At 40.0% G+C, this 13,316-nt stretch overlaps 1 pseudogene; it reads right to left on the bottom strand.

Annotated features, from left to right (window-relative positions):
* Positions 1-7,876: 7,876 nt before the first annotated feature.
* On the bottom strand, positions 7,877-8,790 carry LOC138848372 (high mobility group protein B2 pseudogene; annotated as a pseudogene).
* Between the last annotated feature and the right edge of the window lie 4,526 nt (positions 8,791-13,316).

Genomic DNA, 13,316 nt, shown 5'->3' with positions numbered 1-13,316 from the left:
TTTTTTTTTATTTTTTTATTTTCTTTTTTTTATCTTTTATTTAATGAATATAAATTTCCAAAGTACGACTCATGGGTTACAATGGCTTTCCCCCCCATACCGTCCCTCCCACCCACAACCCTCCCCTTTCCCACTCCCTCTCCCCTTCCATTCACATCAAGATTCATTTTTGATTATCTTAATATACAGAAGATCAGCTTAGTATACCTTAAGTAAGGATTTCAACAGTTTGTTTCCACAGAGAAACATAAAGTGAAAAATAATAGATGATTTTTTTTTAAATGATGATGAAATCAGATCAGACCTATTGTCATGTTTAATCCCAGTGAGAGTCAAGTTGGGAATTGATAATTTCTTTCTTTTTTTTTTTTTACAGAATATCAGTTTAGTGTACATTAAGTAAAGATTTCAATCGTTTGCACCCCCATAGAAACACAAAGTGAAATATACTGTTTGAGTAGTCGTTATAGCATTAAGCCTCAGTGTACAGCACATTAAGGACAGAGATCCTACATGAGGAGTAAGTGCACAGTGACTCCTGTTGTTGACTTTACAAATTGACACTCCTGTTTATGGCATCAGTAATCTCCCTTTGCACCAGTCATGAGTTTCCAAGGTTATGGAAGCCCCTTGAGTTCTCCGACTCTTATCTTGTTTAGACAAGGTCATAGTCAAAGTGGAGGTTCTCTCCTCCCTTCAGAGAAAGGCACCTCCCTCTTTGAAGACCTGTTCTTTCCACTGGGATCTCACTCACAGAGATCTTTTTGCCAGAGTGTCTTGGCTTTCCATGCCTGAAATACTCTCATGGGCTTTTCAGCCAGATCCGAGTGCCTTTAGGGCTGATTCTGAGGCCAGAGTGCTATTTAGGACATCGCCATTCTATGAGTCTGCTGAGTATCTCACTTCCCATGTTAGATCACTCTCCCCTTTATTTATTCTATCGGTTAGTGTTAGCAGATACTAGACTTGTTTATGTGCTCCCTTTGACTCTTAGTCCTTTCATTATGATCAATAGTGAACTGAAATTGATCACTTGGAATAGTGAGATGGCATTGGCACATGCCACCTTGATGGGATTGAATTGGAATCCCCTGGTATGTTTCCAACTCTACCAATTGGGGCAAGTCAGCCCGAGCATGCCCCAAATTATACATCTCTTCCCTCTCTTATTCCCACTCTTATGTTTAACAGGGATCACATTTCAGTTAATTTTCAACACTTAAGAATAACTGTGTGATAATTACAGAATTAAACCAGTCATATTAAGTAGAACAGACAAAAAAAATACTATGAGGGATAATGTATTAAGTTGTCCATTAGCAGTCAGGGCTATGCTGATCAAGTCACCATTTCTCATAGTGTCCATTTCACTTCAGGAGGTTTCCTTTTTGGTGTTCAGTCAGTTGTCACTGATCAGGGAGAACATATGGTATTTGTCCCTTTGGGACTGGCTTACTTCACTCAGCATGATGTGTTCCAGATTCCTCCATTTTGTTGCAAATGACTGGATTTCGTTGTTTCTTACTGCGGTATAGTATTCTAAAGAATACATATCCCATAATTTCTTTATCCAGTCTACCATTGATGGGCATTTAGGTTGGTTCCAGGTCTTGGCTATTGTGAATTGTGCTGCAATAAACATTAGGGTGCAGACCGCTTTTTTGTTTATCAATTTAAACTCCTTTGGGTAAATTCCAAGGAGTGGGATGGCTGGGTCGAACGGTTTCTGAGGAATCTCCAGACTGATTTCCATAGTGGCTTGACCAGTTTGCATTCCCACCAACAGTGGGTTAGTGTCCCTTTTTCCCCACATCCTCGCCAGCATCTGTTGTTGGTAGATTTCTGTATGTGAGCCATTCTAACCGGGGTGAGGTGAAACCTCATTGTGCTTTTGATTTGCATTTCCCTGATTGCTAGTGACCTTGAACATTTTTTCATGTGCCTGTTGGCCATTTGGATTTCCTCTTTTGAAAAATGTCTATTGAGGTTCTTGGCCCATCTCTTAAGTGGGTTGTTGGTTTTGTTTTTGTGGAGTTTCTTGATCTCTTTGTAGATTCTGGTTATTAACCCTTTATCTGTTGCATAGTTTGCAAATATTTTTTCCCATTCTGTCGGTTGTCTCTTCACTCTCCTGACTGTTTCTTTTGCAGTACAGAAACTTCTCAATTTGATGCAATCCCAATAGTTGATTTTGGCTTTGACTGTCTGTGCCTCCCGGGTCTTTTCCAGAAATTCTTTGCCTGTGCCAATATCTTGAAGGGTTTCTCCAATGTTCTCTAATAACTTAATGGTGTCAGGACGTAGATTTAGGTCTTTAATCCACGTTGAGTGGATTTTTGTGTAAGGTGTAAGGTAGGGGTCTTGCTTCATGCTTCTGCACGTGGAAATCCAGTTTTCCCAGCACCATTTATTGAATAGACTGTCCTTGCTCCAGGAATTAGTTTTAGATCCTTGATCAAATATAAGTTGGCTGTAGGTGTTTGGATTGATTTCTGGTGTTTCAATTCTGTTCCATTGGTCTATCCATCTGTTTCTGTACCAGTACCATGCTGTTTTGATTACAACTGCCCTGTAGTATGTCCTGAAGTCTGGTATTGTGATGCCTCCGGCTTTGTTTTTGTTGTACAAGATTGCTTTAGCTATTCGAGGTCTCTTGTGCCTCCATATGAATTTCAGCATCATTTTTTCTAGATCTGCGAAGAATGTCTTTGGTATCTTGATTGGGATTGCATTGAATGTATCAATTGCTTTTGGGAGAATGGACATTTTGATGATGTTGATTCTTCCAATCCATGAGCATGGAAGATTTTTCCATTTTTTGGTATCCTCTTCTATTTCTTTCTTTAAGGTTTTGTAATTTTCATCGTAGAGATCTTTAACGTCCTTGGTTAAGTTTATTCCAAGGTATTTGATTGTTTTTGTAGCTATTGTGAATGGGATTGATCTTAGCAGTCCTTTCTCAGTCATGGCATTACTTGTGTATACAAAGGCTGTTGATTTTTGTGCATTGATTTTATATCCTGCCACTTTGCCAAACTCCTCTATGAGTTCCAATAGTCTCTTAGTAGAGTTCTTTGGATCCTTTAAGTACAGAATCATGTCGTCTGCAAAGAGGGATAGTTTGACTTCTTCCTTCTTGATTTGTATTCCTTTGATTTCTTTTTCTTGTCTGATGGCTCTGGCTAAAACTTCCAGAACTATGTTAAATAGCAGTGGTGAGAGTGGGCATCCCTGCCTGGTGCCAGATTTCAGTGGAAATGCTTCCAACTTTTCCCCATTCAATAGGATGCTGGCTGTGGGTTTTTTTATAAATTGCTTTGATTATATTGAGGAATGTTCCTTCTATACCCAATTTGCTTAGAGTTTTCATCATGAAAGGGTGTTGAATTTTATCAAATGCTTTCTCTGCATCAATTGAGATAACCATATGGTTTTTCTTCTGCAGTCTGTTAATGTGGTGAATCACATTGATTGATTTGCGAATGTTGAACCATCCCTGCATACCAGGGATGAATCCCACTTGGTCTGGGTGGATGATTTTCCTGATGTGTTGTTGTATTCTATTGGCCAGAATTTTATTGAGGATTTTTGCATCTATGTTCATCAGGGATATTGGTCTGTAATTCTCTTTCAGTGCTGCATCTTTCTCTGGCTTAGGGATTAAGGTGATGCTGGCTTCATGGAAAGAATTTGGGAGGATTCCCTCTTCTTCGATTGTTCTGAATAGTTTGAGAAGAAATGGGATTAGTTCTTCTTTAAATGTCTGGTAGAATTCAGCAGTGAATCCATCTGGTCCTGGGCTTTTCTTTGTTGGGAGGGCCTTTATTACTGTTTCAATTTCTGTTTCAGTTATGGGTCTATTTAGGTTTTCGATGTCTTCATGGTTCAATTTTGGTAGATTGCATGTGTCCAGGAATCTATCCATTTCTGATAGGTTTTCCTGTTTGCTGGCATACAGGTCCTTGTAGTAATTTCTGATGATTCTTTTTTATTTCTGTGGTGTCTGTTGTTACGTTTCCTTTTTCATCTCTGATTTTATTGATTTGGGTCTTTTCTCTTCTTTTTTTTAGTTAGTTGGGCCAATGGGGTGTCAATTTTGTTTATTTTTTCAAAAAACCAGCTTCTCGCTTGGCTGATTTTTTGTAATGTTTTTTTGGATTCAATCCTGTTAATTTCTTCTCTGGTTTTAATTATTTCTCTTCTCCTTCTAGATTTGGGTTTGGTTTGCTGCAGTTTTTCTAGGTCCTTGAGGTGCGCTGAAAGCTCATTTATTTGGTACCTTTCCAATTTCTTGATGTAGGCACCTATTGCTATAAATTTGCCTCTCAATACTGCTTTTGCTGTATCCCATAAGTTTTGATATGTTGTGTTGTTGTCTTCATTTACTTCCAGAAAGTTTTTGATTTCTCTTTTGATTTCTTGAATGACCCAGTGTTCATTCAGGAGCATGTTGTTCAGTCTCCATGTGTTTGCATACTTTCTGGGGTTTCCTGAGTTGCTAATTTCCAGCTTCATCCCACTGTGGTCTGAGAAGCTGCATGGTATGATTCTAATTCTTTTAAATTTGCTGAGACTTGCTTTATGGCCTAGTATGTGATCAATCTTAGAGAAGGTTCCATGCGCTGCTGAGAAGAATGTGAAGTCTGTAGATGTAGGGTTGAAAGTTCTGTAGATATCTGTTAGATCCATTTGGACAATAGTGTCAATTAAATCTGCTGTTTCCTTGTTGATCTTCTGTCCAGATGATCTGTCTATTTCTGAGAGTGGAGTATTGAAGTCCCCCAGTACTATTGTATTGGAATCTAAATCTCCCTTTAAGTCCCTTAACATATCTTTTAAATAGACCGGTGCCCTGTAATTAGGTGCATATACATTTATAATAGTTACATCTTCCTGTTGAATTGAACCCTTAATCATTATATAGTGTCCCTCTTTGTCTCTCTTAACAGTTTTTGTATTAAAGTTTATTTTGTCTGATATTAATATGGCTACACCTGCTTTTTTTTTGGTTTCTGTTGGCATGGAATATCTTTTTCCAACCTTTCACTTTCAGTCTGCATGCCTCTTTGTTAGAGAGATGTGTTTCTTGTAGGCAACAAATAGTTGGGTTGTGTTCTGTGAGCCAGTCAGCCAAACGGTGTCTTTTAACTGAAGAATTCAGACCGTTAATGTTCAATGTGACAATTGATACGTAATGACTTTGCCCTGCCATTTTCCCGGAAATATTTTCTAGTATATGCTTTGAGCTTCCCATGCTCTTTTACTGGTAGGTGTTCTTCCTTTCCCTTCTTTCATATTGATGGCCGTGTTTCTGTGTTTCTGAGTGTAGCACATCTTTAAGTATCTTTTGCAGGGCCGGACGAGTGGCCACAAAGTCTTTCAATTTCTGTTTGCTATGAAAGGTCTTTATTTCACCTTCATTCACAAATGAGAGCTTGGTAGGATATAATATTCTGGGCTGGCAATTTTTCTCTCTTAGCACCTATGCTATGTCTCGCCATTCCCTCCTAGCTTGTAGGGTTTCTGATGAGAAGTCAGCTGTGAGTCTGATTGGAGATCCTCTGAGAGTAATCTGACGTTTCTCTCTTGCACATTTTAGGATCTTTTCTTTATGTTTCACTGTGGTAAGTTTAATTACCACGTGTCGTGGTGAGGATCTCTTTTGGTCATGTTTATTGGGGGTTCTATGAGCTTCCTGTACTAGGATATCTCTGTCCTTCTCCAAACCTGGAAAGTTCTCTGCTAGTATCTCACTAAAAAGGCCTTCCAATCCTTTCTCTCTCTCCATGCCTTCAGGAACTCCTAGAACTCGAATGTTGTTTTTTTTAATAGTATCCTGTAGATTCCCAACAATATTTTTTAGGTTTCTAATTTCCTCTTCTTTTCTTTGGTTTGACTGTATGTTTTCCTGTGCTCTATCTTCTAAGTCCGATATTCTCTTTTCTGCTTCACCCATTCTGTTTTTAAGGCTTTCTAATGTGTTTGTCATTTGATCTATTGAGCTCTTCATTTCATTTTGATTTCTCTTGACTATTACACTTTCCTGTTCTACTAGTTTCTGAGTTTCATTTTGACTCTTCCTTAAAATTTCATTTTCACGAGAGAGATTTTCAATCTTGTCCATTAAGGATTTCTGTAGTTCAAGGATTTGCTTTTGAAAACTTCTAAATGTTCTTATCATAAATTTTTTGAAATCCGTATCTTGCATTTCTTCTATCTCATCATCTTCATACTCTTGGCTTGGGGTGTTTTGCTTATTTGGAGGCATCATAGTGTCATCGTTGATCTTGCTCCCTCTATTTCTGTGTTTGTTACTCGGCATAGTTAATTCTTCTTGCGTCACTGTGCGTTTTTTTTCTTTTTTTTTTTTTTATACTGTGTCCGTGCTAAGTGGACTGCCTGCTGTTGGAGGAGCCTTGGAGGCTTGAGATGGGTGCGGCCTGAGAGCACTGCCTGGTTCTTCCTGGTTAAGGGTGTGCAAAGGTGACACCCTCAGGTTATGTGTGGTAAATCTCTCTCTTTTTATTTATTTATTTATTTTATTTATTCAGGGGGTAAGTAACACCGCAGGGCAGGGCTGTGCAGAATTGATGGTATTTAGCTTCCAGTCTTTGGCTCCTCTGGACTCCCACTGGGTTGGCTAGGCTACTGAATTGTAGTGACTCAGTTCCTTAACTCTCCCCCATTGATATGTAAATCCAAAGAGGAGGCCTGCTCTTTGTCTCTTGGGAATTCTTCAAGCCTTGCAGCCTTGTAACCTTTGCAAGGTTAGGGGGAAGAGAAACCCCAAAGCTTTTTTTTTTCCTTCTTTCCGGTAGTGAGTTTGCTGCACTTTCCGGCCCCCCTCTAGATTCTGACCCCCGTTTCCCCACCAATGTCTCGGGTTATTGAGCTCACCTCCCCTTCCAGCGCCGATGTGTGGACTCGGAGCCCTGAGCGTCCCAAGTCTCCCCGCTGTTGTCTGTGTGGCATGCACTCCCCTTGGAGCACTGTCGCGCAGACCCTGGGGCTTCTGCGTCTGGGTCCCGCGACTTGGCTTCCGCGCGGTGGGCGACCTTGTTCTCCCAGTAGGTCCTCCGATTCACGCCTGCTCCATCCAGAAGGGTTTCCCCTGTATCTTTGTGGGGAATCAAGGCAGGACTGCCTGTTGCTCAGCCACCTACACCCACACCTGAGCAGTTTCTGGACCACTTCCCGCTTGCGAGGTCTCAGGCTTCCTCTTCTCCCATTAGGAAAGTATTAAGGATTCTTTACTTCCATGTAGACTCTGCCCTCTAATGGTGAACAGGGTCCTCTAAACCCACTTGTTGCACAAATGAAAACCCAAGCATTGTCTTCTCCCACAGATGGAGTCTGCTATTGGTTTTGATTTACATTTCCCTAATGGCTAGTGATATTGGGCATGTTCATCTATGTCTTGACCATTGAGATTTCTTCTTCTGAGAAACATCTATTCTGATCATTGCCCATTTCTTACGTGTACATTTTGCTTCTTGTTTGGAGTTTTTCCAGTTCTATATATGTATGTTCTGGCTATCAATCTTTTGTCATAGTCAGAGTTTTCAATGTTTCCTGCCATTCCGTCCATTGTATCTTCACTCTGTTGATTACTTTGTTGTGAAGATGTATCTTAATTTGATATGCTCAAATTTGTATATTTTATTTTTGTTACTTGTGCTTTTGGAATCTTATGCAAACTGTTGTCTCTGCTAATGTTTTACAGTTTCTCATATGTTTACTTAGGTTTTGGGTTTTTTTTTTAACATACATAATTTTATTACAAAATTTTTTTTAAAAAAACAACACAGAATGCAACATCCTAACAAAAAATCCAAATTTACAAATGATACTAATTCCTACAACTTTGCTGCGCTACCATACACAAGTCAAGAAATTAAAGAAACCATTAAATATTTAGGAACATTCAACATCAGAAGCTTTAAAATCTAACTGTATGTAGTAGCCCCTCAAAAAGCTACAACCTGCATTTTTTAAAAAAAGTATTTTCTCTACAAAGAATCTTATCAGCTATACAAAAATCTGTACAGTTTTTTTATACTGAAGCTAATATTGAGCTGCACTTGAATTCACATTCTTAGCAAAACAACTGCCTGAGCACACACGCACACTCCACACTCATCATTACAGGATAGCCATTTATTCTTCATCTTCATCCTCTTCCTCATCATCTTCATCTTCTTCTTCTTCCTCTTCTTCCTCCACATCTTCAGGTTCATTCTTCTTGTTTGAGCCTGTGGGCCTACCAGGGCCCTTCTTTCCCACTTCACTTTTGCCCTTGGCACGGTATGCAGCAATATCCTTTTCATATTTCTCCTTTAGCTTAGCTGCTTTCTGTTCATATGGTTGTTTATCTTTGGCTGAGTGTTCAGACCGCATCTCACCCAATTTTTTTGCAGTGTCCCCAATGGACAGGCCAGGGTGTTCACTTTTGATCTTTGGGCGATGTTCAGAGCAAAAGAGAAAGAAGGCAGATGGTGGTCTTTTAGGAGCACTGGGATCCTTTTTCTTTCCCTTCTTATCACCCTTGGGAGGAACGTAATTTTTCATCTCCCTGTCATAACGAGCTTTTTCACTTTTTGCCATATCTTCAAACTTGGACTTTTCCTTTGCAGACATGGTCTTCCATCTCTCCGAGCATTTCTTAGAGAATTCTGCGAAATTGTCCGAAGAGTCAGGGTGTTTCTTCTTGTGCTCTTCCCGGCACGTCTGCACAAAGAAGGCATAGGAGGACATTTTGCCCCTTGGCTTGTTGGGGTCTCCTTTACCCATGACGACGGAACGGCGGCCACCTGGTGTGAGTTGTTCCTCAGACTCCCGCAGAGCGGCCAGATCCGACGGCATTGCTTCCTTCCCTCAGCTCCGGCATGAACTCAGGATGTGAGGGCGATCTGGCTGCGACATCTGTCACCCCATTGATCGCCAGGGTTGATTCGGCTGATCTGGCTGGCTAGGCGGGTGTCCCCTTCCTCCCTCACCACTCCATGTGCGTCCCTCCTGAAGCTGCGTGCTGGGTCGAAGAGGACGACCTTCCCCGCTAGAGGAGGACCGGTCTTCGGTCAAGGGTATACGAGTAGCTGCGCTCCCCTGCTAGAACCTCAAAACAAGCTCTCAAGGTTTTGGTTTTATATTTAGACTTTTAATTAACCTTGAGTTGCTTTTACATAGTGTATGAGGTGTTGGGGTATCTTTTCAGGCTTCTACATATGGATAATCACTTTCCTTTAAACCATTTGCTAAGGGGATTCTTCTTTCTCCTGTTTGTTTTCTTTCCTTTATTAAATAGGGGTTGGCTGTAGAAAAGTCAGTTTATTTCAGCTGCCTATTTTTTCCATTGAACTATGTGTCTGTTTTTCCAACAGTGCTAACACTGCTTCTATTTTTTTTAAGATTTCTTTATTTGAAAGGCCAGATGCTTCTTCCAAGTCTCTCATGTGGGTGCCAGCACCCAAGAACATGGTCCATCTTCCACCAATTTCCCAGGTGCATTAGTAGGGAGCTGGATTGGAAGTGGAGAACCTGGTCTTCGAGCAACAACATATGGGATACATGCACAGCAGGACAAGGCATTAACCTACTACACCACAGCATCAAACCCTTCCTTATTTACTTCTGCTGTGATCTTTCATTATTCACTTTTCTACTGCCCCACAACTTGACTCATTCCTGTTTTTTTTTTTTTTTTTCTGGGTCCTGGAGGATGGTAGTAGGTTGCTTCTGGGATATCTTTTTTATGTTAGTAGGTACTTGGTAATCTAAAATCATAGTTTTTACTTTCTATATTTCTCTGTTAATCACGAGGACCTTCTAGATGACAGCAGAAAATGCTAGCAGAAATGAGGATATATTAATTTGCTAAGAAAATACCACAGAGAATATGATTTAAATCATGGAATTTTACTTCTCAGAGTTGTAGAGCTTGAAAATATCAGATCAAGGTGCTAATAGGCTCGATTTTTCCAGAAGCCCTTCTCTGATGTGACAGACACATCTATCATTTGATCTGCTTAAAAGCACTTTCTTCAGGTAGAGTTATGTTGGTGGTTAGCACTTCAGTGTTTGAGTTTTAGGGAGGCACATTTCAGTCCACAACAGCAAAGGGGCCCTGTGGTCTACTTCAATGACAGCCATCTCTGCGGAGGATAGAAAGTTTGAAATCAGCATTAGGATTTCTCACATTATTACTGTCAGTGCTATCTCCATCAAATGTGCATTCATGTACACACAAACAAAACTACCTGTACACATAAACACATTCAACAGTGGAAATGCCTGATGGTTGTGTACAGATAACATCAATATAATAATCCATAATATGGCCTATTAGCAGACATTAAAAGAGAATTAGAAAGAATGACAACAAAATCTGCAGTTACCTATATTTATGTCTATATGTATGATATTCAGTATTTATAGTTGCTAAAAGATGAATACTGATGTGTGGAAATAAAAGCTAAACCTTACCTTGCAATATTGCAGCCTAGTCTACATGAAAGATGTCTTCCTAAAACCATTCCCTGGGCCCACTCTGTGGCATAGTAGATTAAGCATCCACCTGCAGCACCAACATCCCACATGGGCACCAGTTTGAGTCCCTGCTCCTGCACTTCCAATCCAGCTCTTTGCTAATGGCCTAGGAATGCAGTGGAATATGCCCTGAGTGCTTGGGCCCCTGCACCCATGTGAGAGACCTGGAGGAAGCTGCTGACTCCTGGCTTCTGGCACCTGGCTTCAGATCGGCCCAGCTCCAGCCATTCTGGCCATTTAGGGGTGAACCAGTGGATAGCAGACCTCTCTTTCTCTTGCTCTCTATATCTGTCACTCTGCCTCACAATAAATAAATACATTTTTTAAAAACTTTTCCCTTTTTAAATTTCTTAATTGTTTTAAAGATTTATTTATTTATTTATTTACAAGTCGAGTTACAGACAGAGAGGAGAACCAGAGAGAAAGAGGGAGGTCTTTCATCTGATGTTCACTCCCTAATTGATTGCAACTGCCATAGCTGTGCTGATCCGATGCCAGGAGCCAGGAGCTAGTTCCAGGTCTCCCAGATCGGTACAGGGGCCCAAGGACTTGGGCCATCTTCTACTACTTTGCCAGGCCATAGCAGAGAGCAGGATCAGAAGTGGAGCAGCTGAGTATTGAACCGGCCCCCAAATGGGATGCTGGAGCTTCAGGCGAGGGTGTTAACCTGCTCCACCACAGCACCAGTCCAACATTTTAAATTTCTGATACTCTAAAGTAGCAAAGGACTGCATTACATCTAGGAAAGATGTATTTAAAAATTATAAATCTAGTGCATTTTAGCAGAAGTCCTAACAAATACTTCTGATTTTCTCAACATTATGTATAAATAAATGATAGAATGAGTCATTGTCAGATTAATAGAAGGAGTTTGAGAGGATTGTCTCTCTTTCAATTGTGTTGAATAGTTTGAGAAGCATTAGTTCTTTAAAAGACTTGTAGAATTCAATAGTGAGGCTGTCTGATCCTGGACTTTTGCTTGTTGGGAGGGTCTTTATTACTCATCCAATCTCTGTCTTGGTTTTTGATTTGTTTAGCTTTTCTATGTGTCTTCATGACTCAATTTTGGTATATTGTGTATGTCCAGGAATCTGTTGATTTTTCCTCTAGGTTTTCCAATTTGTTAACCATCACAACAGATGCCCGCATCATATATTGCAGTGCTAATCTGAGTTTTGGGTACTCCACTTCCAAATCAGTTTCATGTTAATATCCCTGGGAAGCAATGGATAATAGCTCAAATTCTTTCCTTCTTGTCATCTAATTTGGAGAACTGTAACCTCAATGGGGACTTGAAACCTGGTCTTGCACAGTGGTAGCCATATAGAAAGTGAACCAGCAGATGGGAGATCTCTCTGCTTCTCTTTCCTTCTCTCTTTGTCTCTGTGTCTCTCTGCCATTTTTTATCATATTAAAATATTTAATTACTTATTTGAAAGAGTTACAGAGAGAGGGAGAGACAGAAATCTTCCACCACCTAATTCATTTTTGAGATGACTTTAATAGCCAGAGTGTGGCCAGGTTGAAGCCAGGAGCTTTTCCTGCAATGTGCGTGGCAGCATCCCAGCCACTTGGGCCAACTTTCCCTGCTTTTTCAGTCCATTGGTAAGGAGCTGGATCAGAAATGGAATAGCTGGTACTTGAACTGGTGCACGTAGAGGATGCCAATGTAACAGATAGCAACTTTGTCCACTGCACCACAACCACCAGCTCCTCTTTCTGCCTTTCCAATAAATAAATCTTTTGAAAAAGAATTTAAGGTAGTAAAAGTAATCATGACTGAGCAATGACAAATTTATTGAAGTGATCGACTTTCTTAAAGGTCTATTTATGAATTTGAAAGGCAGCACTAGAAAGAGAGAGTGGGAGAGATGGATCTTCCTCCTGGTTTGTTCACTCCTCAAATGGCTGCAGTGACTGTGGCTAGGCCAGACTGATATCAGGAGCCAGGGGCTTCTTCCAGGTCTCTCACATGGGTGCAGGAGCCCCAATATTTGAGTCACCCTGTGCTGCTTTTCCAGACACATTAGCAGGGAACTGGATCCGTTTGGAGCATTAATGTCTATGATACTCTCCTTGCAGTTGAAGGATTTAGAATCCATTTCAATTATGGGTGGGCCAAGTACAACAGCTCCCAATTGTCCAAGGTTTGGATTAGATGGGTTCTGAGAAATTTTGTTAAAATAGTTATTAATCATAACTCTCAGTTTAAGCTTTTCTTACCAAATTTTCATGTTTGCTGATGTTTATATCTATGGGAAAATTGGGTCTCTGGATTGTAACCAATGAAAGCATCCAGACTAACAGTAATAAGGTCAACAGTCAGCAGAATGATGTCCAGCTGAACTGAAATAGCTTTTCTTATTTGGTAGAGGGGTAACCTCCTGCATTATACTGACATACTGACATAGACAGTAGATATTGGAGCCTGTCTCTTCTGCCAAATGGAGAATGCCGCATTTTGATCCATCATATATATATTTATATATTATAATATATATTATATATTTCTATACATAATATAGAATTACATATAATTATCATAAATATATAATATATAATTATATATAAATATTATATATGAATTTATTTATATATAAATATATAATTATTTCTGATCCAGCTCCATACCAATGGATTGAAAAACCAGTGAAAGATGGTCCAAGTGCCTGGGTTGCTGCCACACACATTGGAGGAGGAGCTCCTGGCTTCAACCTGGCCACACTCTGGCTATTGAAGTCATCTCAATAATATATATATATGATATATAT

Source organism: Oryctolagus cuniculus, unplaced genomic scaffold (genome assembly GCF_964237555.1).
Source record: "Oryctolagus cuniculus unplaced genomic scaffold, mOryCun1.1 SCAFFOLD_123, whole genome shotgun sequence".
In the NCBI taxonomy this organism is placed as follows: domain Eukaryota; kingdom Metazoa; phylum Chordata; class Mammalia; order Lagomorpha; family Leporidae; genus Oryctolagus; species Oryctolagus cuniculus.
Note: the sequence above shows the minus strand (reverse complement) of the source record. Positions and strands in the feature narration are given on the sequence as shown.